The 23,814-nt window shown below is 39.0% G+C and overlaps 1 long non-coding RNA gene across 3 annotated transcripts in view; it reads left to right on the top strand.

The window, feature by feature from the left end:
- Positions 1 to 23,814, top strand: part of LOC106832303 (uncharacterized) — a 387,667-nt gene that overhangs the window by 129,518 nt on the left and 234,335 nt on the right. The window contains exon 3 of one of the 3 annotated variants that reach the window (XR_006529127.2): positions 20,760 to 20,976. The exons of the other annotated variants lie outside the window; for them this stretch is intronic. This is a non-coding gene — a long non-coding RNA (uncharacterized lncRNA). Of the gene's footprint in view, positions 1 to 20,759; positions 20,977 to 23,814 lie in introns of those variants that run through there. 3 annotated transcript variants of the gene reach the window in all.

Here is a 23,814-nt window from a genome sequence, read left to right as displayed (position 1 = left end):
ATTGAATAATTAGATTGTGATATTGGCAATTAAGACCTATAACTTAGGAGGAATTCATAGAGGATGCAGGGATTTAGCTGAACCTTGAAAGGTGGGTAAAGTTTGGGTCTGCAAAGAGGAAAGAGAGACAAGATTCCCTTTGTAGACTACGTATGTTAAGATTAGTTTTTCCTGAATATCAAGAGATTTGGGATCATTCCATCTTTTATGGATAAGCTGCTTCTAGGGCTAGGTTCTGGCAAGACCAGGAACACCATTGCATCAAGGCCTCAGAGTTTGATGAATTTGTTCTGTGGGGATTAATAGAGTAGATGAATGAATAACAGAAATGGTAATTAAGCAATATGATAGGACAGACTGTGGCATAACAGTGATTAATGGAATGCCTCAGGTATGCACTGAAGCACAAGGCAGAACTGAGAGCTCTTGGTGTACCAGGGAAGTGTCATTAATCAGCATTACATCATGCTTGAGAGCAGTTTATTGAATTATAAAATAGGTACTTAAAGTAATATTAAAAGCACAATTTTAAAGATGTACAATTGATTCTAGTGAAGAACTATGCCAGAAATAAATTCCAACCTTCCAGAAGACTGTACCCCAAGAAAAACAAAAAAATCAGTGCTCCTCAAAGTTGAAAGTAGCCCATTGACACAGTGTGGCCCTGCCAACCGTACCTTCTTAGAACTATTCTTTTCATTGGAAACCACGGTAGAGACCAGCAAAAACAGAAACGAAATCTTGGCAGTGCTTCTTCTTGCCTCATGGTGCCTTGTAATATCGCCCAAGCTGTCAGCCAAGGCTGACTGTTTCTTCCACACCAGATCACCAGGGAGTGTATAAAGGAAGGGATTCTGGCAATGCCCAAGCATCTGTTGAATTTGGGACAATCTGTTGCGTCTACACATCAAAGAGAAAAGATGGGGTTTGTGAGTGATGGTCGGGGAAAGGGATTAGGTCTTTCACCTTAAGCTGCTATAGTGGGTTTATCCCAAGAGGGATACACTTCAGCATTAAGCACTGAAAATGAGTGGCCAGACAAGAGGTAACATCAGAGTCAGATATGATTGCTAGTTGGATATCTGAGGATCTAGAGAAAAGCTCGAGGTTTGGAGAAGGATTTTCCACTAAGTTTGGAGAGATGAGGGAAGGGGAAGCAATGTAGTACAGAGCTGATGCATGGGACAGGCCCCAAAGAGCTGCCTAGAATACCTGGTAAGGCCTCCTCCACCACTTACCCACTTCCATGGTTAGGCCCCCTCCCCTTAACTTGGGTACCCCCTCAATGGATTGATGCATCAAAATTAATTAAATAATTATGCATCTACTTCTCCTCGTTTTTCTCTATTCAGGAAAAAAGTCAGAGTTGTGACCTCACAACAAACAAAACATCTTTCCCCTCTTCTCCCGCAAACATCTATCCTGGTCATATTGATTCAGAGTGCCACCTCAATGGAATTGCACAATTTTTTTTTAACTTTAACCTTGCTTTGGTCCTTGTAGTGGGTTGAATGGTGGCCTACCAAAAGATGTGTCCATCTACAGTCTGTGAATATAAGACCTTATTTGAAAAAAAGAGAGTCTTTGCAGATGCAATTAAGTTAGGGATCTTGGGATGAGACCATCCTGGATTGGGACGAGACCATCCTGGATTAGAAGGAGCCCTAAATGCAATGACAAGTGTTCTTAGAAGAGAGGAGAAGACACAGATAAGAAGGCGATGTAAAGAGGGAGGCAGAGACTAGAGTGATATGTCTGGAGACCAGGGATTGCTGGGAGCCACCAGAAGCTAGGAGAGAGACGTGGAATGGATTCTCCCTCAGAACCTCCAGTAGAAACCAAAACTTGCTGACACCATGATTTTGGACTTCTGGCATTCAGAACTGTGAGACAATAAATTTCTGTTTTAAGCTTCCAAGTTTGTGGTAATTTGTTACGGCAACAGCAGAAAACTAATACAGCCTTGTAGAGCTTGCCTCAAGAAGGAATTTGAGTTGAAGGGGTCCAGAAATGTGCTAACTTCTTGACCCTTAGTATCTGGTGGTGATTCTCTACAATTTGCTCCTAAAGTCTGGGTTTCTGGGGCTAAGGGAGCAGAGAGTTTTGACATGGATGAATGAATGGATCATTTTGCCAGTTTTATTGCAGACTATGCCATGATACCATTTTTTTTTCCTGAAATGGGTGGAGGCCTTTTTTTCCCATAACTCATGCCAACCAGCTTGCTATGATAGCTGTCAAATCAGATGAGTTTATGTGCTTTGATAAGTCCTAAATACCATCTTAAAATACAAAGCTTCAATCATCTGATAAAAGAGCACAATTGTGGAAACCGCAGACAAGTGCTCTGAGCTCTGATTTCATTAATTTATTCATTAAAATATATAATAAGAACTTTCAAAGTCTCTGTCTTCCTCGGATTTACATTTTATTCAGTACAATAAACTTCAATTGAGTTAGTTTACTCTTCCTTCAGGTTCCTCTCAGTTGATATATAAAGATCCAGACTTACAAAGTTGAAAAGAAAGAAGATGATAATTTACTTTACAGAAGGGTCCTTTGCTTCAAAAAAGTATTAAATACATGGTTCATTCATTCATTCAGCAAATATTTATTGAGAATCTATGTGACAGACATCGTTCTATGCACTGGGGGTACAGAAGTGAACAAGGCAACCTTCCTACCTTCATCAAGTTTACTTTTTAATTGGAGAGACAGATACTGAGCAGATAATCAATTATATAAATTAATAAACATATAATGTCAGTCAATAATAAGTAATATAAAGAAGCCCCTTTACCCCAGTGCCTGGACGTATTTTGACAGGATGTTTATATTATTTATGGCTCTATTTTTTTTTTCAAGGAAGCTTGGTTCCTATATAGGCAACAACTTCCATTTGATCTCCTGGCTTTCACTCTTGAACCCCTCAAATCTATCCTTCATCCAGCAGCCAAAATATTATTTCTAAAACATAAGCCACATCATGTCCCCATTGACTTTGGCCTTCAGTGGCTTCTCTTGTGCTTATAATAGAATCCAGACTCCTGCAAGTTCTTGCATAATCTGGCCCTCCCAACGTGTCCCTTGTTTCATGCCACTTGCCCCTTTGCTCACTTATTCAGCCACATTGTTTTTCTCTCAGTTTCTTGAGTAAATGTGCAGGTACCTGCAAGGCTTTTCATTCATCCCCTCCTGTTATTTCCTATCACAGCATCTATTACAAATTGGAAATATATATTTATTTGTTTAGTACTTGCTCTCTGCTAGTCTTTTCCTGACTTTACTGGTCTGCAACTCCATCAAGGACTGAGATTACGGTTGTGTACCTAGAACCTAGCCCAGCACTTTGAACATAGCAACTATAGGCAAATATTTTTTGAATGAATTTAAAAAAAACTCATTATTGAGTGATCTCCAAACTTATTAGAAATCAACCCATTGCCAAGGGTGTTATTTAAATTATTCTTTTTTTTTTTTTTAATTAATGTTATGATGGATTACAAGCTTGTGAAATTTCAGTTGTACATTTTTGTTAGTCATGTTGTGGGTACACCACTTCCCCCTCCGTACCCTCCCCCCACCCCCCCTTTTCCCTGGTAACCACCGATCAGATCTCCTTCTCAATATACTAATTTCCACCTATGAGTGGAGTCATATAGAGTTCGTCTTTCTCTGACTGACTTATTTCGCTTAACATAATGCCCTCGAGGTCCATCCACATTGTTGTGAATGGGCCAATTTCGTCTTTTTTTATGGCTGAGTAGTATTCCATTGTGTATATATACCACATCTTCTTTATCCAATCATCAGTTTCTGGGCATGTAGGCTGGTTCCACGTCTTGGCTATTGTAAATAATGCTGCGATGAACATAGGGGTGCAACGGACTCTTGAGATATCTGATATCAGGTTCTTAGGATAGATACCCAGTAATGGGATGGCTGGGTCATAGGGTATTTCTATTTTTAACTTTTTGAGAAATCTCCATACTGTTTTCCATAGTGGCTGTACCAGTTTGCATTCCCACCAACAGTGTATGAGGGTTCCTCTTTCTCCACAACCTCTCCAACATTTGTCGTTCTTGGTTTTGGATGTTTTTGCCAATCTAACGGGGGTAAGGTGATATCTTAGTGTAGTTTTGATTTGCATTTCCCTGATGATTAGCGATGATGAACATCTTTTCATGTGTCTATTGGCCATATTCATATCTTCTTTTGAGAAATGTCTGTTCATGTCCTCTGCCCATTTTTTGATCGGGTTGTTTGTTTTTTTGTTGTTAAGCAGTGTGAGTTCTTTGTATATTATGGAGATTAACCCTTTGTCGGATAAGTGGCTTGTAAATATTTTTTCCCAATTAGTGAGCTGTTTTTCTGTTTCAATTCTGTTTTCCCTTGCCTTGAAGAAGCTCTTTAGTCTGATGAAGTCCCATTTGTTTATTCTTTCTATTGTTTCCCTCAACTGAGGAGTTACAGTGTCCGAAAAGATTCTTTTGAAACTGATGTCAAAGAGTGTACTGCCTATATTCTCTTCCAAAAGACTTATTGTCTCAGGCCTAATCTTTAGGTCTTTGATCCATTTTGAGTTTATTTTGGTGTGTGGTGAAAAAGAATGGTCAATTTTCAATCTTTTGCATGTGGCTGTCCAGTTTTCCCAGCACCATTTGTTGAAGAGACTTTCTTTTCTCCATTGTAGGCCCTCTGCTCCTTTGTCGAAGATTAGCTGTCCATAGATGTGTGGTTTTATCTCTGGGCTTTCAATTCTGTTCCATTGATCTGTGGACCTGTTTTTGTACCAGTACCATGCTGTTTTGGTCACTGTAGCTTTGTAGTATGTTTTGAAATCGGGGATTGTGATTCCGCCGGCTTTGTTTTTCTTGCTCAGGATTGCTTTAGCAATTCGTGGTCTTTTGTTCCCCCATATGAATTTTAGGATTGTTTGTTCAATTTCTGTGAAGAATGTTCTTGGGATTCTGATTGGGATAGCATTGAATCTGTATATTGCTTTAGGCAGTATGGACATTTTAACTATGTTTATTCTTCCAATCCATGTGCAAGGAATGTTTTTCCATCTCTTTATGTCATCGCCTATTTCTTTCAAGAAAGTCTTGTAGTTTTCATTGTATAGATCCTTCACTTCCTTGGTTAAGTTTATCCCAAGGTATTTTATTCTTTTCGTTGCGATTGTGAATGGGATAGAGTTCTTGAGTTCTTTTTCTGTTAGTTTATTGTTAGTGTATAGAAATGCTACTGATTTATGCACGTTAATTTTATACCCTGCTACTTTGCTGTAGTTGTTGATTATTTCTAATAGTTTTTCTGTGGATTCTTTGGGGTTTTCTATGTATAAGATCATGTCGTCTGCAAACAACGCGAGTTTTACTTCTTCGTTACCTATTTGGATTCCTTTTATTTTTTTTTCCTGCCGAATTGCTCTGGCCAGCACCTCCAGTACTATGTTGAATAGGAGTGGTGAAAGTGGGCACCCTTGTCTTGTTCCTGTCCTCAGAGGGATGGCTTTCAGCTTTTGTCCATTGAGTATGATGTTGGCTGTGGGTCTATCATATATGGCCTTTATTATGTTGAGGTACTTTCCTTCTATACCCATTTTACTGAGGGTTTTTATCATAAATGGGTGTTGGATCTTGTCGAATGGTTTCTCTGCATCTATTGAGATGATCATGTGGTTTTTGTTTTTCATTTTGTTGATGTAGTGTATCACGTTGATTGACTTGCGGATGTTGAACCATCCCTGTGTCCCTGGTATAAATCCCACTTGATCCTGGTGTATAATCTTTTTGATGTATTGCTGTAATCGGTTTGCCAAAATTTTGTTGAGGATTTTTGCATCTATGTTCATCAGTGATATCGGCCTGTAGTTCTCCTTCTTTGTGTTGTCCTTGTCAGGTTTGGGGATCAGAGTGATGTTGGCTTCATAGAATGTGTTAGGGAGTTCTCCATCTTTCTCAATTTTCTGGAACAGTTTGAGGAGAATAGGTATTAAGTCTTCTTTGAATGTTTGGTAGAATTCTCCAGAGAAGCCGTCTGGTCCTGGACTCTTGTTTTTGGGGAGGTTTTTGATTACCGTTTCTATTTCCTTACTTGTGATTGGTCTATTCAGATTCTCCATTTCTTCCTGATTCAGTTTGGGGAGATTGTAGGAGTCTAGGAATTTGCCCATTTCTTCCAAGTTGTTCAATTTGTTGGCATATAGTTTTTCATAGTATTCTCTTATGATCTCTTGTATTTCATTGGTATCTGTTGTGATTTCTCCTCTGTCATTCCTGATTTTATTAATTTGCGCTTTCTCTCTTCTTTTCTTGGTGAGTCTGGCTAGGGGTTTGTCAATTTTGTTAATTCTTTCGAAGAACCAACTCTTTGTTTCATTGATCCTTTCTATTGTCTTTTTTGTTTCAATATCGTTTATTTCTGCTCTTATTTTTATTATTTCCCTCCTTCTACTGACTGTGGGCTTTGTTTGTTCTTCTTTTTCTAGTTCCGTTAGGTGTCGTTTGAGGTTGCTTACGTGAGCTTTTTCTTGTTTAGTGAGGTGAGCCTGTATTGCGATGAATTTCCCTCTTAGGACTGCTTTTGCTGCATCCCAAATGATTTGGTATGTCGTGTTCTCATTTTCATTTGTCTCCAGATAATATTTGATTTCTTCTTTAATTTCTTCAATGATCCATTGTTTGTTGAGAAGCGTGTTGTTTAGTCTCCACATTTTTGCACCTTTCTCTGCTTTTTTCTTGTAGTTGATTTCTAGTTTAATAGCGTTATGATCAGAAAAGATGCTTGATATTATTTCAACTCTCTTGTATTTATTGATGTTTGCTTTGGTTCCCAAAATATGGTCAATCCTTGAGAATGTTCCATGTGCACTTGAGAAGAATGTGTAACCTGCTGTTTTTGGATGAAGTGTTCTATATATATCTATTAAGTCCATCTGGTCTAATTTTTCACTTAATTCTATTATTTCCTTGTTGATTTTCTGTCTAGATGTTCTGTCCATTGGTGTTAATGGTGTGTTGAGGTCCCCTACTATTATTGTATTGTTGTTGATGTCTTCTGTTAGTTCTATTAAGAGTTGCTTTACAAATTTTGGTGCTCCTGTGTTGGGTGCGTATATATTTATAAGTGTTATGTCTTCTTGGTGGAGAGTCCCTTTTATCATTATATACTGTCCCTCTTTGTCTTTCTTTATCTGTTTTGCTTTGAAATCTACCTTGTCTGATATTAGTATAGCGACACCTGCTTTCTTTTGTTCATTATTAGCTTGGAGTATTGTTCTCCATCCCTTCACTCTGAGTCTGTGTTTGTCTTTGGGGCTGAGGTGTGTTTCCTGGAGGCAGCATATTGTTGGATCTTGTTCTTTGATCCATCCTGCCACTCTGTGTCTTTTGATTGGGGAGTTCAGTCCATTTACATTTAGAGTGATTATTGAGATGTGGGGGCCTACCACTCCCATTTTGTGTCTTGTTTTCCGGTTTTCTTCAGTTTCCTTTGTTTCTCGTCCCATGGTTTAATCTGTTCTGATGTAGAGCTGCTACTCTCTGTTGTTGTCCTTCTACTTATCTCCTCTGCTCTTGGTTTTGTAGCCCCTTTCCTTTTTTGGATTTTTCAGGAAGGAGGGTTTTCCTGAGGATTTCCTGAAGAGGAGGTTTTGTGGCAATGAACTCCCTTAATTTTTGTTTATCTGGGAAAGTTTTTATTTCTCCATCGTATTTGAAGGATATTTTCACTGGGTAGAGAATTCTCGGCTGTAGATTTTTGTCCTTCAGATTTTTGAATATATCATTCCACTCTCTTCTAGCCTGTAAAGTTTCTGCTGAGAAATCTGCTGATAGCCTGATGGGGGTTCCTTTGTAGGTTAGTTTCTTTTGCCTGGCTGTCCTTAATATTTTCTCCTTGTCGTTGACTTTTGCTAGCTTCACTACTATATGCCGTGGAGTTGGTCTTCTTGCATTGATAAAGTTTGGAGATCTATTGGCTTCTGTCACCTGAAGATCCATCTCCCTCACCAGATTTGGGAAGTTCTCAGCCATTATTTCTTTGAATAGGTTTTCTGCCCCTTTCTCCTTCTCTTCTCCCTCTGGTATACCTATAATCCTTACGTTGCATCTCCTAATTGTGTCTGATAATTCTCGGAGAGTTTCTTCATTTCTTTTAAGTCTTGCTTCTCTCTCCTCCTCTGCCTGCAACAATTCTATATTGCCATCTTCCAAATTGCTAATTCTTTCCTCCATATTATCGGCCCTACTGTTCAGAGCATCTAGATTTTTCTTAATCTCCTCTATTGTGTTCTTCATTTCCAATATTTCTGTTTGGTTCTTCTTTATCGTATCAAACTCTTTTGTGACATAGCTCCTGAACTCGTTGAGTTGTCGGTCAGAATTCTCTCTTAACTCATTGAGAATCTTAATAATGGCTGTTTTGAAGTCATCGTCATTTAGGTTATATATCTCATTTTCTTTGGGATTGTTTTCTGTGTATTTGTTGCTTTCTTTCTGTTCTGGAGATTTAATGTATTTTTTCATATTGCTTGATGTTGTTGATTTGTGCCTCCGCATGGAGATAGAGTTTAGTTGCTCCTTTCACTTGTTTCAGCTGCTGTGGTGGGGGGAGCAGCTGTTTATACTTCACCAACCAGGAACCCTGTCCGTAGTTGCTAACTGGGCCTGGGCCCCTCTTCGTAGCCACAGTGGCCCTTTGGATTCCCTCCTCTGCCGTGGGGGCCGTCACAGGGGGGCTTCAGGCTGCAGGTGCCTACTGTTGCAGCCCACCTAGATGTGCTCTCTCCTTGGGGTCTGCAACGGTGTTATGGGCTTTTCCAGCGGCCAGGGGTGGGATCACTTATATTTGTCGCTCCGTTGCTGTCGGCACCCACCAAATCTCACTTGTCCTCTATGGGTCGCAGGAGAGCTATTGGCATCTTCTACAGTCTGTGGTTAGTACACCTAGCTATGCTGCTTTTGCCCTGGGGTCTTCCAGCCTTGTGGCTGGCGGCTGGGTGCCTTCTACTGGTGCTGTGCAGAGGCTTTCCCTAAGGCTGCTGTGAGCCTGTAGGGTTTCCCCCTAGGCTACTAAGCTGGGTCTCTGGAACTCTCTCCAGCCCCAGTCCTCTCTGAGATCTCCGGCAATCCCTAGCCTCACGGGGCGGGCAAAGGCAGCTGGGGGTCGCCCCGCCCTCTGGGATTCTCTCCGGGCCTCTCCCGGAGCCGTGAATGCTCAGCGTGGCCCCTCTGCTAACAGCAGACAGAGAGTTTTGTCTGCTGCCCGGGTGGAGCTCCGGCGCTTCCCCTCCGGGTCGCAGAACCGGCCTTTGAAAGTTCCCCCCGCCCCGGTCCTCTCCGAGATCTCTGGCAATCCCTAGCCCCACGGGGCGGGCAATGGCAGCTGGGGGTCGCCCCGCCCTCAGGGCTTCTCTCCGGGCCTCTGCCGGAGCCGTGAATGCTGGGCATGGCCCCTCTGCTAATGGCAGACAGAGAGTTTTGTCTGCTGCCTGGCGGAGCTCCGGCGCTTCCCCTCCGGGTCGCAGAACCGGCCTTTGAAAGTTCCCCCCGCCCCGGTCCTCTCCGAGATCTCTGGCAATCCCTAGCCCCACGGGGTGGGCAACGGCAGCTGGGGGTCGCCCCGCCCTCTGGGATTCTCTCCGGGCCTCTCCCGGAGCCGTGAATGCTCAGCGTGGCCCCTCTGCTAACGGCAGACAGAGAGCCTTGTCTGCTGCCCGGGTGGAGCTCCGGGGCTTCCCCTCCGGGTCGCAGAACCGGCCTTTGAAAGTTCCCCCGGCCCCGGTCCTCTCCGAGATCGCCGGCAATCCCTAGTCCCACGGGGTGGGCAACGGCAGCTGGGAGATCTCCGTGCCCTCCGTGTCTCTCTCTGGGACCCTCCGGGTGCCCCGAGCACCAGGCTGGGTCTCCCCGCCAATGGCGGGGAGAGACTCTCCCCGCGGGCTCAGGTGTGCAACTCCAAAGTTTCCCTCTGCGTTTAGGAGTAATTGCAGGGGGTTTAGGTAGGGTTCTGGTCACCTGTTTCCACCGTCGCTCCTCTGTTGTGTTCTCGCTCCTGCCCTAGATGTGTGTGGATCCTCTGGGGGCGTCCGTTGGAAGAAAGCCGCTTGCGGGTACTAGGCTTCCCGTCGGGGTTGGAGAGTTTTCACCTATTTCCACATCCTCCCGGAGGAAAGTCCATCCGCCTTCCGATGTATAGTCGCGTGGGTGTCTCAGACATCCTGAGATGCTGTCTGGATATCCTTTGTCAAGCGATAAGTGTCCAAATAATTGTAGACTCGAAGGGCGAGAGACAAAGAGGACTACTCACGGCGCCATCTTTCACTTGTGTCTAAATTATTCTTATATTAAATTGTATTGCTTTGTACATTTATTATTCTCTAGTTCTTTTGTGCCTACTATTGTAGATCCAGAAAGGAGAAAGTTTACTGAGGTCAGGTGATTTGTTGCCTTCAGAAATACTTTGTGTCCCTTCCTGGCACCAATATTTTGGTTAACAAATAGAAGACAACCATCTAATAAATATGACTGGCTGTTGACTGTATGCGTCACCAATAAAATCAGAGATGCTGAGATCATTCTTCAACACATTCTAGTAAGCAGGTTTCCAATCTTTGAGCATTCAATCTACCTGCTGACCTTTACACATTAAAGATTACTGTCCCCTTCTTTAACCACATGGTTTCATCTTCTTTCCAACTATGGAAACTTTGGATGCTCTTAGTGCTGCTTGAGGAAGGAGATGCCCACAAAGCCAATTCCTCTGTCTTTCTAAAGTCACAGTTAGAAATTACCATTGCTCAGTGCCCAATATGTGCCAGTGCTGCTTCAGAGATGGCTGGCAAAGTCCCTGCCTCCTAGAAGGAGCCTAGGGTCTTGTGGCTTGGTGTGAAGCTCTATCCATGCTATCGTTCGGCTCCATTATACATTAAGTAGGATTTTATGGGCTGATCTGGAAATCTAATAGCCCTTCATGACATTGTTTTAAAGGAGGAATGCAACCAGAGTGCCAGATAGTAAACCTTCAAGGAAAATTTCAGAAGTCAATTCACCTTCAAAATAAGATTTCACTTTTCTATTCTCTCGGGAGAACCAGAAAACAATTTTTTTGGAGTTACTGTGTCAATGTCCAATACTTAGCCAAGAGCACTTGATTTTTATATTTTCTGAATTTTCTATAATGAATATGTCCTTTTTATTAAGAAAAAAATATTTTTAGAAGAAAGGAAAGACGTTACAGGGAATAGAATGGCATAAGTATACTAAATGACACAAGAACCCGTCATGGTAGAAGTGAGAGTAGGGAATGCACACACTGCTGGGAGTCACCCATGCATGACTGGAGCTCTAGGCCTCAGCCTGAGGCGCAATGGACATGAATGAACATTTGTAACCAGGACTTACACTGATATGATCAATCATGCCTCAGCTTTGATCCTTCCTTTTGGAAGATGGGTCTAACTTTTGAAAGAATATTCTGTTCTCTATTGGACAACACAGAGGTTGGCCAGAGAATGTATTTGGAGTCAGGCTTGGAACCTTTAGAATGTCACGTAAAAACCAACCTGGAGTCACTTTTTCCTCCTCATTTCTATTCTGCCATTAAGGCTGCTGAAATGCAGATACTGCCATTTTACAGTAGGCTTCCCCTTTTATATTATTTATTCTAGATATTCTAAGAAGGATTAAAATTGAGTCACACAAAATCCTCTTCTAGGGAACCTACCAATTATACATTAAAAAATTAAAAACATCATTAATAGTTTGCATATGTATGGTACTTTTTAATCTACCAACTGTTTTCTCTTTTAGAAGTTAAAAAAAATTAAATGTGGTAAATACACACAACATAAAATTTACCATCTTACCCACTTTAGTTGTATAGTTCAGTAATATTAAGTACATTCGTATTGTTGTGCAACCATCACTACTATCCATCTCTATAACTCTTCTTAACCGGCAGTACTGAAACTCTGGACCCATTGACCAATAATCTATCAACTGTTTTCTCACACATTATTCCATATTTCAAGCCCTTCTCTATAGCCCTGAAAGTGGGAAGAAAGGTATTATTAGCTCAACAGAGCACGGTGGTTAATGGGGCAGGCTCTGGAATGAGGCTATTTGGTTTAAACTTTGCCCATCAAGTATTAATTGTCAATAATAGAACCTACCTTTTGAGGTAACTGTGAGGATAACATGAGGCCATTCATAAAGTGTTTAGAACATCGTAAACACACAAATGCTGGCTGTAATCATCCCTGTTTTGCAGAGAAGAAAAGTAAGACTCGGAGAACTTGAGCAATTTGCCAAAACCTACAGAATTAATAAATGGCAAGTGGAAACCTGAGCTGTGGTTGACTCAGTGTTCTTTCTTCTATACCAGTCAAGAATTAATCAAATCCCAGCTCACTACCAACACAGACAGTATGTAATCCAGATTTTAGGCTAGCAAAAGGAAGTGATTTCACTTTAGCCTTAGTTTATGTTTTGACTTTAGAGTCAAAGCCTTGCAAACTTCCTTATCAGCCATGGTATCCCATTGAAAGTGCCACACAGCCTTGAATTAAGGCATGTTGAAAACCTAGGAGAGCGAGAATGGGGATGGGGTAGTTAGAGGAAAGGTGGATGAAGGTTAAATAGGAGTGAGGTAAATGTAGTCCAGTTCTAAACTGGCACTGGAGGCCCAAGAGCTTCTTTTGAGGGGACAGGCATAGGGGATGATTTTAAATTGCGGAATAGCAATGGTGAAGGAACCAGGCAAAGCAGGGTTATGCTAGGAAGCCTGAGTCAAAATAAGGTGGGGAATAGGATAGGTTCCAGACTCAAGGCACAGGTTTACGTGTGCGTGTGTGTACCTAGTCGGGTACCTGGGATGTAAGGCAGGATTCTCTCCCTACCTTCCTGCCTTCACTCTTTGTTCTAGTGCCCTGGGGATGAGGGAAAAACAGAGGAACCTCTCTTTCCCCAAGGCAGGCTAGGCAGAAGGGAGCAGAAATGTGATCTGGTCACCTTATAGTTTAGTGATGGGTGAGAGTGGGAAAGAAGGTGTGCTACTGATAGAACCATGGAAATGCTGGAGTCTTTGGCTCTAAGGCATAAGAGCTCTACCAATTCTTTCCAGATTCTACTGGTTTAGGGATTTAAAGCTCTTGGTCATGATTCTAGGAGTGGAGCAATTCTAGGAGCATCCACTCTTTACATTGTTGGATGTTCCCTTCAGAGCTGTCACGGGGCTAGGACAGAACAGGAGATGATATGGGTAAGATGAGCTACATACTTCCTTATGCCATTTCCTGTTTTTCCTCCAGGAATTATCTTCATCAGTCATGTTGTTTTTTCTGTGCTATTAACCTCCTCTTCTCCATAGCACATTCATTTTGCATATAATTTTTCAAGCCTCTCATAATTAAAAACCAAACAAAACCAACAAACTCCTCATCCTCAGCTCCCTGTGTCCTCTGATTACTGCTCTTTATTCTTGCCTCTCTTCATGGTCACACAACTTGAAAGGGTTGTCTCCATTTGCCAGTTACAATTTCTCATCTCTCAGTCTCTCCTCAATGCAGTATAACCCTGCTTCTCACCTTCTCTCTCCACTGAAACTGTTACTGCAAAAGCCACACAGTTCTCTACAATCCCAAATCCCATGCAAACTTTTTCTCCTTTTGATTATAATGATTGGGTCTGTGTTTTTCACTACTCTATTCTCATTACCCAGCAGCACATATCTGGCACATAGCAGGTGCTCAATAAATATATGTTGAATTGAATTGCCCCCACTGTGGCATCTGTTACTTTGTCATTCTATCCTTTCTCAGGTTTCTTTCTTGCTCTTCTTCTTTGGCTAGTTCCCTAAAGGTCAGTAGGCCCCGGAGGCTTGTCCTTTGGCCCCTACTTTTTCCACTCTACAGACTGTCTGGATGAGCTAATCTAAACCCATGGCTTCAACTGTCTGCTCTGAAATAATGACTTGCAAATCTGTATCTGCAGCCCAGACCTTGTGTTCTAACTCCCTACTAGACATGTGTTCCAAGCACTTAAATCATCCTATTAAAATTGCTTGTTTAATTGCTTAATTGTCTAACTAACCCATTGGATTGTAAATTCTGTTTTGCACTGCTGAATTTTTAGCACCTAGTGCAGAGCCTAGGGCACACGGCACATAGTAGCACAGAACACATAGTAGCAACTCAATAAATATTTGTTGGATGAATCAGTGAAAAGATCCTCTAAACTGAAGAAGCACCATTCCATTTTGCAGTTCATCTAAAAATAAACAAGATCAGTAGTTTAGCAAATAGATCTATGATGTGTGTGTAAACCTCCCACTCTCAGTTCATGTGGTTGATGAACCTCAACTATGTAAGTGAAACCTTATTTTCCAAATAGAAATATTCAGTGTGAATTGCAGTGTCATAACTTTTGGTGCTCATGGCAACAAGCAGCTGTAACAAACAAAATTAGTAAAGAAACAAAGGTAACAAAATCTCATTTATCCATCCAAATCTTTTCTGTTTAACTCTGTAGTCTTAACAGTTCGATAAATCAACTGCAAATTTGTTAAGATTCATTGCTTTCCAAGTCCATCACATGCTCAGGCCTATTTGCTTGTCTGTTTCTGTTGGGAAACTATTTGTCTGTGGAGTAGCCCAGAAAACAAATTTTTTTCAATGTTAATTACTCAAAGATTAAGAAAGGTAAAATAAGAGTCAGATAACAGAGGGTTTGTTTGGTTCCTGGATTACTTGATAGTGAGCATGAAGACTTATCCTTGGGAATGCTTACCATGATGTTACTTTATGAATGATTTTCTTCCTTTTTCCTATGAATAAGATACTAATTTCCATCTTCCCATCCCCATGAATTAAATAGCTTTGTCCAAAGCCTCTTGTAACTGTAATTAAATTTTTGGATTATTTACTATGTATACTGTGATATGAGAGCTGCCAAAGCAGTAGGAGATGTATCCTAGGTCCTCACTCCCTTTGGGAACATGTGACCCAAGCCCTCATGAAGCACATGGGATAGGATGTGAGGAAGTAACTGTGACCAAAGTCTCACAGGACAGGGTTCCTTCCTGCTAACCATCAACTAGTGTTTTTGGACTCAATATGTCTGCTTCGATTAAACTTGAACTTGAATACCTCAACCCTAAGGGTAAGTTTTTTACAAACTGAAAAGCTGGGAACAGTGGATTTCTTCTAGAGTTGCAGTCCCTAGAACTATGGTTGTGTAAATATTTTTGTAATACTATAGCTGTACATAAATCTATTTTAAGGGGAATAACTTCATTCTTTTCTCCCTCCCCTCTTTCGTTCCTTTTACAAAAAATTAATATTTTCCTTTTTTCATCAAAATAATATGAGCATACAATTTAAAGTCAAATAATGGTAAGAGGCTTAGGCAAAAACCAATATTCTCTTAATTCCTCCACCCTAAATTGCCTCTTGTCCTTCTGGCTTCCTTCACCTCCCTCAGGTAACCGTTTTCAAAATCTTCAACTGTTTAATCCAGTATTTACTTCTCATATCAAAATACTGTGCATATACTGCTGTTGTTTGAACATTTTTAGACATTATTTATTTTGGCCCTCTTACAGCTCCTTTCCCCATTCCATTCCTTCCAAAATAGTAAAATCACAATTTTTAGTTAAATCTATATTCAGTGATTTATTATAACTGTTATGTAGTTATCTGTTTATATAATTTATGTATATATATATATGAAATATGTATAGTTTCTATAGTGTATATATAATCATATATTTACACTGTATATACTATATACATAGTTTCTACTATGTATATTGTGTATATAGTTTATACTATATATAGATTATACTATAAACTATATTATATATACTATATATAGTGTATATATATACTATTATAATCTTTAAACATAGTAAAACAGTGTGTGTATGTATATATAGTGTATATATATATAGTTTATAACACAATTGCGTTTCTTATACCATTCTTAAGTTTTCTTTGAGTTAATTGTTTTATTAACAATTTTCATTTGCTTAGTTTTCATATTTTTTGAATCTATGGCTTTCTTTTCTATAAAGTGGCTCTCCATACAGCTTTTCACATGATAAAAGCTGTAAGATAATCTGAAATTTACATTTTATTTCTTTCGTAGAGAAATCCATTGTCACCTTTTATCTTTCTTTTTTAATCAAGATTGGTTGCTTTTTAAATGTCACACATCCGTTTACCAGGTATTAATTTTGACACCATGTTAAAAATTCTCTCTCTGCTGTGCCTAATCTTCCCTTTTCTTGGTTCACTCCACCATTTTAGTGTAGCACATTTCTTAGTAGTTTCTAGAGAAAGAGTGCCTAGGAGTTTGCATGAGTCTTTGTATGTCTGGAAATGACTTTATTTTACCCTCACATAGTTTGATGTTGAAAATTATTTTTCCTCAAAATTTGTTTTGGTCTCTTTGTTGTTAGAACTTTTCTTCAAATATCTGGCAATCTTTGGCTATTCCTTCATCTTTAAGAGTGAGGCATTAAAAGTTCACTGTTTCTGGTACTTGGTTTGATTGGGGCAGGAGGCAATGAGGCTGCTGAGGTGACTTGAAGAAGGGTCATGAAAGGCTCTTTTCAAGCAGCCAACTATTGCTCTTTTCAATTCTGTTCTTTTTCAATTTTGTTTATTTGCATCTTTGAGATTTTAAACTTTCCATTTGAAAATTCATTTGTTTGTTTTGCCTCTAAATCTCTTGTGAAGTATATGAACTTGAACTAATGTTTAATTTTTAAATTTGACTATGTCTTACATTCACTCTCATTCCCTTGATCATTTATTCCTTAATTTTCTTTTAAAAAATAATTTATTTGACTATTTGGGAGTTACAGTTTCATTTTAATTTCTTCTTGCATTTTTGTCAAATTTTCTTTTATGTGTGCTCTTGCTATGCAGCTTCAGATACATACATTCAGTATTACTAGGTTTCATTGTTAATCTATGTTTTCACCATGTAGTAGCCATATTTATTTCTATTGATGATGTGTGCTAAGCAATCACCATTATGACTACCAGGATAATAACCTATGTTTCTCTTATAGTCATACAGACATGATACGCCTTTAACCATTTGGTAACTTTTAGTTGAATGGTTTTTAACCTGGCCTATATGGTATCTGGAATTGTATTCCAAATTTTTCTATGTGTATATGCTGATATACATTTCTTACTCTGACTCAAAGGGTCTCTAATCTAACTCCAAAATATGTAAGAATCACTACTAATGTAACTTGGATGTAAGTGTCTCTCTTGCAGACAACAATAAAAATAAAACAACAACAACAACAACAACAACAATAAGAACAAAAGTGAAATTTTATCTTATAATATAAGTGGTCATCTTGGGAGTTAAGGCTTTTGTGCTCATTCTTTACTTTTTATTTATATGGTATCTGTGAACTAACTAATATTCTTTATTTCAAAGTTTATTTGTTTATTACTTTGACAATTAAAATTGGTTTATAAAAATAGACCAGTTTGAGGGAGAGGAAAAAGATCTGGATCACATAAATTTTACAGCTATATTTTTTAAAAATTTAAAAGTTTTATGTACATAAGTATATATACAAATATATATACACAAATACATATATACAAATATATACACATAACGTTTTTCACATATAGTAAAACATGAGATCTTAAATGAACAATTAATGAGTTATGATGTATATATACACCTGTGTAACCAACACCCCAATTAAGAAATAGACTATTTCCATGACCCCAGGAAGAAATTTCAGTTTAAAAGCTTTTAAAAACAAAGTTGCAAGATAATTTTAACCAAACCTATTCAGCTTAATGTCTTCTTTTTTTTAAAAAGAATTTAACACAGACATATAGAACTGGTTTTTAGAAAAAATTAATGAATTCTTTAGTTAACTAAGTAAACTTAAATACTTTATAGAAAAGATAAGTCATTATGTGTTGTTTAGGTGTAATTTTCTGTTCATACTTTAGAGTTTCCATACAATATTACCAAATTTACTAATTGACTTTATATTAATAGTACTCTATTAATATTGTATGTACTTATTCTCAAGTGTCTGTCATCTTTTTGTACTCCTTGATGGTTTTTTGCACTATCATTTTGGTATGGGACTTTGTTGACACTTTGTTTTAGGTCTGCAATGATTTGAGATTCTTCTTTTACTGACTTCAAAGAGAAAAGTTAATTTGGGTAGATATTGCACTTGTGGTAGAATTATGTTCTCTTGGAGAGGGTGTTCAAAAGAGCTGATTTTTTTTCTTACTATGTCTACTCTTGTGTAATTACCCTAACTGTCCTTCAGGGTGGGATTATTGTACTCATTCTATAGAGTACAATAGAGTAAATGGACCCAGTCGCATGTCTAGGACCAATGCAGCAGCTGGGACTTAACTCAGGTCTTTTCAACTCTCCGACCTTTGCTTTTCCCACTCTAATATTTCTGCCGAGCTTTATCTTGGTTTTTCCATATAGATCTTCTTATTTCCAAGTGAGAGATGTCCAAAATCATTCATTCCACCACACTTCAAAAAGTCTTCTTTAAAACCTTTTAGAACGTGAAGGCACATTTTATTATGATTTAAATCAAATATTTATTGAGTACCTATATTGGTAAGTGTGAGGGATACAGAAAGTCCTAAGCTAGTCTTCACGTTGAAGGATGCACACATAAAAATATCAACAGCTTTCCAAATTAGTACTGACTCCTTGGAAGTTTGTAAAATTTTATCCTTTAAGTGATAAATACTTGACAGTTACAGTTTTTTTGCTGGGGGAGCTGAGTGAAACTGATTGACTTTCTTTATCCAGACTGACTTTTTTTTCAGATAAAAATTTAAGAAAAATGTTTTTCAACTATTTCACTGATCCTGGCCTTTCTGGTTTTCTCCAGTATACTATTGTTCTTGGTTAGATTATGGTTCCATTTTTCAGGTACGGTTAGTCCTGTGCATTGTTTCTATCACCTATCTAAGCTAATTATCTTGTTAGTGTAGTGTTTCCTTGGCATCACTGATTCTTTGCTGTGTCTTTCCAAGTCTGCTGTTTTAAGATCCTTAACTTTTTAAAAACAGTTTCTCTAATTTAATCAGTGGTACTCAACTGGGAGCAATTTTGCCTTCCAGGGAACATTTGGCAATGTCTGGAGACATTTTTGGTTTTCACAACTGGTGGAGGGTGGGGGCCACTACTGGCATCTAGTAGATGGAGGCCAGAGGTGCTGCTGTATCCTACCATGCACAGGACAGCCCCCACAACAAAGAATTATCCGATTCAAAATGTCAATACTGCTAAGATTGAGAAATCCTGGTTTAGATGATTTATGAAGTTTAGGGTAGTCACTTTCTTTAGGTGAATAATATTTCCAGCATTATGTATGTCATGAAGATTCCTATCAGAGATCATTTTGAAGCTCTCCTTTTTTTTTCCCTTCAGACACTCTCCAAAATTACACTTGACGCTTTTTTTTTTTATTGAAAACAAAATACAGTCGCCTGCTTTTATAGTGGAAGGTGTTTCCTTTGGCACTTAAAACAAGGCTCTCACTTGAGGCATTTCCAATAGTACATTATTTTTAAATCTTAAATATCACTTTTTTTCCTGTTTACTCAAGGAACTTCATAAATCAGTGAATAAAGAAAGGTGATTGCATTTATAAAGCTAACATAATAGGCCTGCATTTTAGCTTGGATCTTTTTTCCCTAAATGTTATTGAATGAAAAATATATTCTTAGCAAAGTCTTTTTAAGACTTGATTTTAAAAGGATTCTCAGCATGAACATACCACGAAGTTTGCTCAAGATGTGATCTAGCATGTGTGCTGAACACTCTCAAGCTGAGAAACTGAACTAGATCAATTTTTCATTCCCTCTGGTTGAACTTCAAGTACTAATAAACACTATAGCATGAAAACATGAGGATATTTTTGGTCTGAGGTTTGGTTTGCAGTCTTGGTGAATGGTAGTTTGTTTTGTTATTTTTTTTTCTTCTCCTTAGAGTTTGAACTAAGATTCAAAAGGAAGTAGAAGAGTTGATTCTTTGCCCTGAACTTGCTGATTAGTGCATCTTAAACCTCAACCAGGCAGATGACTTCCAGACTTCCTGAAAAGAAGTGGAATCATTGTAACCTTCTCATGGTTTCCTGCACTCATGGCCTTTAGAACATGGGAGCACATTTTATTATTATTTAAATCAAATATTTATTGACTACATATTGTGCTAGGTGTGGGGGTTAGGGAGAGTTATAAGATGTTGTCTTTGCATTTAAGGGATGCATACATTAAAATATTAACTGCTTTCCAAATTAGAACCTGTGAACTGCAGAAAGGATGGAACAAGCAGTTTCTGCTACTGCAGTTCCCTTTCCCTTCTCATGCAGCCAGTCCTGCCTTGAACTAGCTGTGGAGCAAAGTCTGCTCTCATAGGGATTTACTTGGTATGACTTTCTTGCTTCTAGTGTTCTGAGCCCAGTGCACCCTGGCTCTTGGATATCCACATAGACACTGGGGCAAACAACCACATACAAGTGGCAGGTACCTTTATGACTATAGCCAAACTTCATGCTTCCTTTTTGATGACAGGCAAATTTAAAAAGTAAAATATTTCATTTCAATGTACTTTCATCCTTCTTCCACCAATCCCTCAATCCCTGCTCCACCCCCCCCAAATTAGAGTTCAATTTGCATAGATTAAAATGTTTTGCTCTTTCCTGTATGATTTCTTTCCTTATAGTGGATGATTTAATGCTTACTGAAATGGCTCAAAGCAGGAATCAGAGGGACAAAGAGAAGACAAGAAGAAGAAGGACAGAGAACTCTGAGAGTGAACAAATTGATTACTGACTGCTGAACTTGACTGTGCAATACCCAAAGACAAGTATCTGGTAATTTCTCTTCGATGAGATACAGATGAAGAGCTGATGAAGAGCCCAAAGTGCTTTGAGCAACAAGTAGGTGACACACATTCGTGCACTTATGCTTATGCATTTAGATCAGAAGGCTGAGCTTCAGAATACCGTCTAGAACTGATTTACTTTTAAAGTAGGTGTTGTTACAACAAACTTGTTTGGGTTTCCTGCCATCTGCAAGCTGGAAGCCAATAAACCCAATAAACCCAAAGTTTGCTTCTAGGGACTGACATATGAACATTAGTGCAAAGTGAAGACTGACAGGTCAATAGAATGAAAGGAGACAGAAATAAAAATATGAAAATTTGCTAAAGTAACCAAGAAAGCCTAGTGGCCTATTTAATATAGGGGCAAATAATTCCATGCATCTATTATTGTTTTATACCCCAATGTAATAACTGATAGTTTAAAGATGACCCTAAATCATCAAGAGAAAGTCAAATACATGTAGCATAACTTATCTGAGACCCAAGGGAACTATTTAGCATTTTAGAAAGAGTTTCTATCAAACTCTTACATTAACAAGTCTTCAGTTATCTGAGAAATTGACTTCTGTGGAATACTTTATTCTAGGAACTATTAATAAGGGAAATGTTATTGAATGTTTAAAACAAACAAAATGGAAAAAACGAAGTGAGATTCAGGACTCTATGTTGGAATACTAGGGACCCTGCATTTCCAAGAAATTGACTTACAATCTCCCCATTCTACTGGGGCTGCACAATGGATGCCAACTGTAGGATAAAGCTGGATCTTGTAGCCATTTTGTTGCCCTGACTGCCGGCAGAGAGCCATCACAAGCTTCAGTGCAGCCCCAAGGGGTGCATATATTAAAGAAAAAGAAAGAGCCATGCTCTAAAATGGCTTATTTAAAATGCAAAGGGTAACAAGAGAGCTACATTTGAGGAAAGCCCAGCTCTCAGAAACAGGAAAGTGATACAAAATCTCGGTTAAAGTTGCTTGCTCTTGAACTAATTAGCTAGGGATTGAATTCAGCAGGAGAAGTCAGAATGTGGGTTAAGAGTGAAGGAAAATGTTATTTTTCTTCTTAGGTACCAGCCTGGCACTTCAGAATGTAGTAGCAGGCAGCACATGAGATTTAGCCAATTTGACTAAGTCGCAAAATTGTGAAAAACACCACAGCTAATTGAAAAGGGGTTCAAGAGATATAATTTGGGCCAGATGCATGATAAAAGGCATTTTTATCTTCTTTAGTGGTAGCCTCTTTGTAATAAGATATGGGCGCATTTGTCATTAAAGAAAAAAAAAAGAGGAATGAATAATACAGAATCCAATGGAACAGCAAATAATATGTTCCCACCACTTTTGAAATATCATTCCTATCTAGCATTGATCTGCTATTATTTTCTTTTGAATCTCTTTTCTCATTTTTCTAACATGGGGGATTTGTGGGAGAATCATACATAAAAGAAGGAAGCCAAAATCTTTTGCTTTTGTTTTACTTGTGAGCATTTAAGAAAAGGATAGAGCTTATAATAAAGTCATATCACCCATTGAAGGAATCCCTGACTGGATATACGCCCTTGACAGAACATGTCTGCATATAACAAGATCTTCTTAATAGGCCTGTGGTAGATTCAAAATTTTCATCCCTAATTAGCTGTGTAAACAAATTTGGAATTTAGGGAATTTTGTATATCACAAGGGAGTGAAGATTAATTACCTGTTTTGTAGATGGGTCTGTTTCATAGATGGATCCCCCCAAATTTGAAGTGTCTACACTATCTGAAATCCACACTATTCCCTATGGTACTCCCTTTGACTCTTATGTTGTATATTCTGTGTTAATTCTGCTGCTGCTTCTGCATTCAGAAGTGTTCAGAACCAGCACCAAGGGTAGACCATCTCAGGGAGAGTTACACTGCCCACAAAGAGGAGGACACATTTTAGCAGGGGACATTCAGCCCTTCAGGTCCTCCCCTACCAAAGCCCAACTGTTATGTAAGATTCCCATGCCCAGACTTCTGCCAAATTTGGGGATGCTGTGAATTTCTCATTAGCCCATTGCAGATTAAAAGGAGAGCAGGTAGAGACTGTGCCAAATCAAGAGTTAAGGGAAAATGGAATAATGAGTGTGTCCATCCATTGGCAGAGAACACCTGCCTCAGCATCAGCTGGTCAGGAATCCACAGAGAAGCCAGAGGGGCAAGGTGCAGGTCACTTGTAGGTGGCTTTATCTTCTATGACCAATACTTAAATGGCAGAGCTCATGTGATGCTGTTCCAGGCTCACTGCTGGGTGTTTCTAATCATGTGTTTTAATTAATGTTTTTATTGTACTTGGGCCCAGAGGCTGTTTCGACAGACCAGCATATATTTAGAAGTCTCTGAATAAATAAATATAAAGCAAGGGAAAACTGACTGCTGGAATGATGAGAGTGATTGTTTCTAAAAAGATAGATTAAGGCTATAGACTTTACTGCTTTAGACTAACTCCTCTGCAATATTGTGGGCTGTCACCTAAACATACCCTTTGGGTATAACAGATCATGGCTTCAGGATCTTATTCAAAAGTCTACACTCTTGGTCTTAAGGCACTTGGGGACCCTGTAGAATTTGTTGTGTCAATTTTGACTATTTTTAAAAAAAAAAATAAAGAAATAATAGGGATGTTAGGTTGGCAGTAGTAGCAAATTTCTGAGACAACATTTATTTGGACCAGTATGGATCTCTTCCTACTGCTGGAGAAAGGAGGTAATTGGAATGTACTAGTTCCTTTGTCTCCTCTTACTGTTCTCTCTTGAGTTTTTGCTCTCCCCATCGAAAGGGACTTGTGTCTCTTCCTCAAACATTTTGAGTCAGTAACACTTTTAAGGAGTAGATTTAATTCAACTTAACCAGTATTTACTGAGCACCTCTT

Source organism: Equus asinus, chromosome 6 (genome assembly GCF_041296235.1).
Source record: "Equus asinus isolate D_3611 breed Donkey chromosome 6, EquAss-T2T_v2, whole genome shotgun sequence".
In the NCBI taxonomy this organism is placed as follows: domain Eukaryota; kingdom Metazoa; phylum Chordata; class Mammalia; order Perissodactyla; family Equidae; genus Equus; species Equus asinus.
This window is presented reverse-complemented; position numbering and strand designations above follow the sequence as displayed.